The sequence below is a fragment of the Oratosquilla oratoria genome, chromosome 30 (genome assembly GCF_046742065.1).
Source record: "Oratosquilla oratoria isolate Oo_2021 chromosome 30, ASM4674206v1, whole genome shotgun sequence".
In the NCBI taxonomy this organism is placed as follows: domain Eukaryota; kingdom Metazoa; phylum Arthropoda; class Malacostraca; order Stomatopoda; family Squillidae; genus Oratosquilla; species Oratosquilla oratoria.
This window is the reverse complement of record NC_134806.1, coordinates 22,594,479-22,600,859: the sequence shown is the minus strand read 5'-3', so window position 1 is coordinate 22,600,859 and position 6,381 is coordinate 22,594,479.

The following is a 6,381-nucleotide window of genomic DNA, read 5'->3' as shown; positions in this document are numbered from 1 at the left end:
GATATAAATGAGTGAATAGAGGGATTAGGGAGAAATGTCAATGTAGTTGTATTGGGAGACCTTAATGCTAGGGTAGGAAATGAGCCAATAGACAGAGTGATTGGGAAGTATGGAGTTCCCGGTAAAAATCGTAGTGGAGAAATGATAGTTGAGATGTGTCTTGAAAGAGAGTTGATGATAGCTAATACAGTATTTAAGAAGAAAGTCAAGCATAAGTATACATGGGAGAGAATGGTGGATGGAAGGGTAGCAGATAGAGCGCTAATGCACTATATAGTGGTGACCAGGAGTATAATAGGACGAGTTAAGGATGTACATGTTCTAAGGGGAGAGAGTGGGGGAATTTCAGATCATTTTCTGGTGGAAGGTAAAATGATATTGGAGAATAGGTGGAGAGAGAGGAAAAGGATAGAAGGTAGGGAGGTACTTAGTGTGAACTGCTTAAATGAGGAAAAAAAGGAGAGTGAGTTTAAGAAGAAACTGAAAGAGGAGTGGGAGGGAGTAAAGGATAGAGTAGAACTAGGAGTGGAGGAGGAATGGGGATGGTTCAAGGAGGGAGTCATAAGGTGTACAAAGATGGTGTGTGGAACAAGGAGGGCGGGAGGAAAAAGAAGGAAGGGTAGTGAGTAGTGGGAAGATGAAGCAAAGAAATGTGTAGAAGAAAAGAGGCAGACATTCATAGATTGGCTGCAAATTAGGACGAGGGAATCGTATGAGAGGTACGAAGTAAAGAGAAAGGAAGTTGAGTATAAGATAAAGGAAGCAAAGAGGAGAGCAGATGTGAAATGGGGTAAGAGTATGACAGAAATTTTTAAAAGCAATAAAAAGATGTTCTGGAAGGAAATTAAAAGAGAAAAAGGAGGCGAATCAAGTAGAGAGGAAAAGGTAAAAGGTGCAGATGGAGAGATGATAATGGAAGAGAAGGCAGTGAGAGGTAGGTGGGCAGAGTATTTTAGGGAGTTGCTAAATGTGAAGGAGGATAGGGAGGGAAAGGTAGTTGCAGTGGGAAGCGCTAAGAAAATGAGAGTGATGAGTGAGGAAAATGGAGGAGAAATAGGGAACGATGAAGTGAAAGCAGCTGTTAAGATGATGAGAGCAGGTAAGGCACCTGGTCTGGATGGATGCCATGCAGAATATCTGAAAAAAGGAGGTACAATTATGGTGGACTGGCTGGTGAGGTTGTTTAATGTTTGTTTGAGAGAGGGTAGAGTGCCGGAGGACTGGAGAAGTGCCTGTCTAGTTCCACTTTACAAGGGAAAGGGGGACGAGTGTGAGTGTAGTAGTTTCAGAGGGATCAGCTTGTTGAGTGTAGTTGGGAAAGCGTATTGGTAAGGAACAGTGTGGGTTTAGGACAGGTAGGGGTTGTGTAGATCAGATTTTTGTGGTAAGACAGATATGTGAGAAAGATATAGGAAAAGGTAAGGATGTTTTCTGAACTTTTATGGATCTGGAAAAGGCTTATGACAGGGTAGATAGGAAGGCACTGTAGGAGGTACTGCAGATATATGGGATCGGAGGAAAGCTGTTAAGAGCAGTCAAGAGTTTTTACGAGAGTAGTAGAGCTTGTGTTAGGATTAGAAATGGAGAGAGTGAATGGTTTGAGATAAAGGTGGGACTTCGTCAGGGATGTGTTATGTCACCCCGGCTGTTCAATCTTTACATGGATGAGGTGGTGCGAGAGGTGAATGCAAGGGTAGTGGATCAGGGGTTGGAGATGATTAAAAAAAATGGATAAAAGTGGGAGGTGAGCCAGTTGTTGTTTGCTGACGACACTGCGCTTGTAGCAGGATCAGAGGAGGGATTGAGGAAGTTAGTGGCAGAGTTTGAGAAGGTGTGTGAAAGAAGGAAGCTGAAGATAAATGTGGGTAAAAGTAAGGTGATCAGATGTACAAGGGGAGAGAGTGACAGCAGGCTGGAGGTGAGCATTAAGGGTGAAAGACTGGAGGAAGTGGATAGCTTTAGATATTTGGGTGCGAATGTGGCAGGAAAGAGAGGAGTGGGGGTGGAGGTAGAATGTAGATTGAGAGAAGCGAGTAAATGCCTTGGTGGATTGAAAAGTATGATGAGAAATAGACATCTGGGAATGGATGCCTCGAGGAGGTTATATGAAGGAGTGATTGTACTAACAGCATTGTACGGGGCAGAAATATGGAACATGAGAGAGGAAGAGAGAAGGAGTTTGAATGTGTTTGAGATGAAATGTCTGAGAACTATGATAGGGGTTACTAGGCTGGATAGAGTAAGAAATGAGGCGGTGAGGAGGAAAACAGGGATGGAAAGGGAACTGGGAGATAGGGTTGATGAAAGGATATTAGGATGGTTTGGACACATGGAAAGAATGAGTGAAGAAACATTAGTAAAAGAAATATGGAAGGCAGAGGTGGAAGGAGTGAATATGAGAGGGCGTCCTAGGATGAGATGGATGGATGGGGTGAAAGGGGCATTACAAAAGAGAGGAATGTCTGTGGAGGAAGGACGGGAGAGGACAGAAGATAGGGGTGAATGGAGAGGGGTTGTGTATAGATGATACTATGATGCATGAGGGTGAGTGGGTGGGGGGATGGGGGGTGAGGAAGTATGTATGGGAAAAAAATGACGCAGCCAGAAGGGATTTCTCCCCGTCTTCTCCTTTTCTGCATGAGGGGACGGAGAGGGGGGGTCGCCGAATTTATGAAGCCGCCTTGCTGTGGATGTGCTGTGTCTTACGACACTGCTTCTGATCCAGGGTAGTGGACAGGATGCAGGGATGACCCGTCATCCAGGAGGTGCCAAGATAAGAGGGAGGGAGGAGGGTGGAGGGGAGTGGAATATATAGGAAATGGAATGGGTGGGAGTGGTTGCTATGCCTTTTTCTTTGTGGCTACCCCCGATGTAGGGGGAAAAAGCCTTTGGTATATGTATGTATGTATGTATGTATTCGTAAACGAAACACCTCAAAGTGAAATCCAAAATTAAACCTGTGAAATGTTTAGTGTGAACTTACTCACTACGGTAAATATAACAAAAGGAAAAAATAAAAGGTGTATAGAGACACTCAAAGTTAATAAAACACCAGGGCCTGACGGTTGCCACCCAAGAATCTTAAAGGAAATGAAAAATCATGTTTTTGTTCCATTAGAAATTATTTTCAAGAAATCCATCATATCTGGAGATGTCCCAAGAGAATGGAAGCTAGCTAACGTTACTCCCATAAAGATATATATATATGTATATATATATATATATATATATATATATATATATATATATATATAAAATAGTAACTTCAGGCCTATAAGCCTGATTCAATCGTAGGAAAAATGATGGAAACTTCTGTCAGAGATGCTATCGAATATAATTTAGAGAATAACTGTTTGATAAATGATAGCCAGCATAGATTAGGACGGAAACGTTCTTGTGTGACTAACTTACTCGAGTTCTACAATACGGTCATCTCGAATTATGATAAAAGAAACAATATAGATTTAATATATCTAGACTTTGCGAAAGCTTTTAATGTCCCCTACGAAAGGCTATTTACTAAATTAGCTTCACTCGGAATAAGTGGTATCCTATTAAGTTGGACTAGAAATAGGTTGAATGATCGAAAACAGAGAGTTGTTTTAAATGTAAAAACTTCTAGATGGAAAAATGTTACGAGTGGAGTTCCTCAGGGTTCTGTTCTTAGGCCACTTCTATTCATAGTGTACATAAATGACATAGACCACGGACAAAAATCTATTGTCTCCAATCAAGAATATTTAGATAAATTACAGCAATGGTCTGAAAAGTGGCTAATGAAATTTAACACAAGTAAATGCAAGGTTATGCACATAGATAAAAGTAACAGTAGGTACGAATACAATTTATTTGGAATTTCGTTAACAAAAATGGATAGTGAAAAGGATATTGGCGTAATTAACACTAACTATCTCAAATTATCTTAGCAGTGTATTTCAGCCTCTGAGAAAGCAAATAAGATTCTAGAACTGATTACGCGACCTTTAGACTTCAAAAGTCTATTTCTCATTAACAAGCTATATAAATCGTTAGTTCGTCCACATTTGGAATATGCTGTTTCCGTATGGTCACCGAATCTCATTAAAGACATTGACAGATTGGAAAAAGTACAACGGCGAGCCACAAAACTGATTCCAAATATCAAAAATAAATCATACGAAAATCGACTAAAACATATGAATCTGTTCTCCCTTAAAAAGAGGAGACTCAGAAGTGACTTCACACTAAACGAGAATTCGACAAGAAATAATGGTCTCAAATTATCAGGAAATAGATTCAATTTGGAAGTGGGTAGAAAAAAACTTCACCAACTGTGCAGTTAATGAATGGAATAAACTTCCTACAGAGGCAGAACAAAGTAATTCAGTTCGAAGCTTTAAGATTCGTTTAGATAAACGCCTAATCAGGATGCTGTAATGACTGCCATCTATTTTATATTATTTTTTGTTTGTTTGTTATTATTTGTCTGATTACTATTGTTTGCTTAATTTTCACTTATTATTAATTATCTTTGAATTTATTATTATTTACTAGTTACCTGTTGGTTTAGAATTTGATTATACCTACACATTCATTTATTTTATTTAATATTATCTATATTTATTATATTTTTTATTTATTTATCATTATTATATTTTTTCTCATCCGACCTACTTATGGACCAAAAGGTCTCCTATCGGCATGCTCAGCCTTTGTAATATATATACATATATATATATATATATACATATATATATATGCTTATATATATGTATATATATATACATATATATGTATGTATATATATATATATTTATACATATACGTATACATCTATATATATACATATATATATATATATATATATATATATATATATATATATATATATATATATATATATGCAGAGTCCACTAGGAAAAGGAAAAACACACGGAGTCCGAGCGCTTTCGTGATATATTCACATTATCAAGGAGTACAAAAAGATGAGAACAAAAAATGGAGATACAGAGTATAAGTAGGACAAGAGAGACATTTACCCTCCTCTCCGAAGCCTGAAAGCTCAGGTTGGGTCACTCGGTGAGGTCGTGGAAACATATCATTATTACATTAACTTTTAAAATATGTACTATTTATATTACTGACAATATATGGATCTAATTTATATAATCCTAAACTATTATTTATGAGTTGGTCATAATTGCATTTAATAATTCCTGACTCTATGATATTTCTTTCTGTTATATTCTTACATTGTATAATTTTTGAAGCATTTTTCCAGTCAATAGGATGGTCAAATTCACAAACATGTTTAAAAAGTGCACTAGATTCTTGGCCCTTTTTTATGCTGTTTTTATGCTGTTTAATCCTAACCTCTAATTCTTTTCCTGTTTGACCTACATAATATTTGTCACATTTACTACAAGGTATTTTATATACACAGCCTGTAGAATTGTCAGGGGAATTCTTTATGAGAAGATTTTTTAGAGTTGTGTTGTTCTTGAAGGCTACATTTACATTGAAATTTTTAAGAATATTAGGAATCTCTATAAGATTTTCATTAAAAGGAAGTACAAGTAAATTCTTTTTCTCAAACTTTTGTTTTGGTTCCCCTTTGTAAAATGTCCTTTTTGCTTTTTTGAAACATTTGTCCAAAAAGAATTTGGGATATCTCAACTGTGTTCCGATGTCATAAATTTTGTTTATTTCGTCATCCACAAATTCTGGGCTGCAGATGCGCAGGCCACGAAGGAACATGGAAGAAAATGCTGACTGTTTAATTCTATTATGGTGGGCTGAATAGTAATGTATGTACGCGTTGACATTGGTTGGTTTTCGGTGAATACTATATCTAAATTTCTTATTGCATCTGTGAATGTTACAATCTAAGAAAGAAATGCATGAGTCTTTTTCAATTTCTATAGTGAATTTTATAGAAGGGACCAATTGATTTAATTTAGTAACAAAGGTATCAACATTTTCATTGTTAGGCCAAATACAGAGAATGTCGTCGACATACCGAAACCATTTGACCTTCTTGGGAAGTATGTTTGCTAAAAGCTTGGTCTCAAAAAATTCCATGTAGATGTTGCTCAGAACGGCTGATAGGGGATTTCCCATCGCCATCCCAAATTTCTGTTTATAAAATTTTCCATTAAACTCAAATTTACTGTCTTTGATACACATCTCAATAAGGTCAATAATGGTTCTAGTATCATAAGAAAGATTGTGGTGTGGTAATTCTTCCGTTAGAAATTCAAGCAGGTCATCAATTGGAACTCGAGTGAATAACGAGGTAACATCATAGCTGATCATTTTAAAATCATAATCTATCTCAAGTCTATTCAATTTATCAATAAGATCAATATTGGAAAAATGCTTCAAAAATTATACAATGTAAGA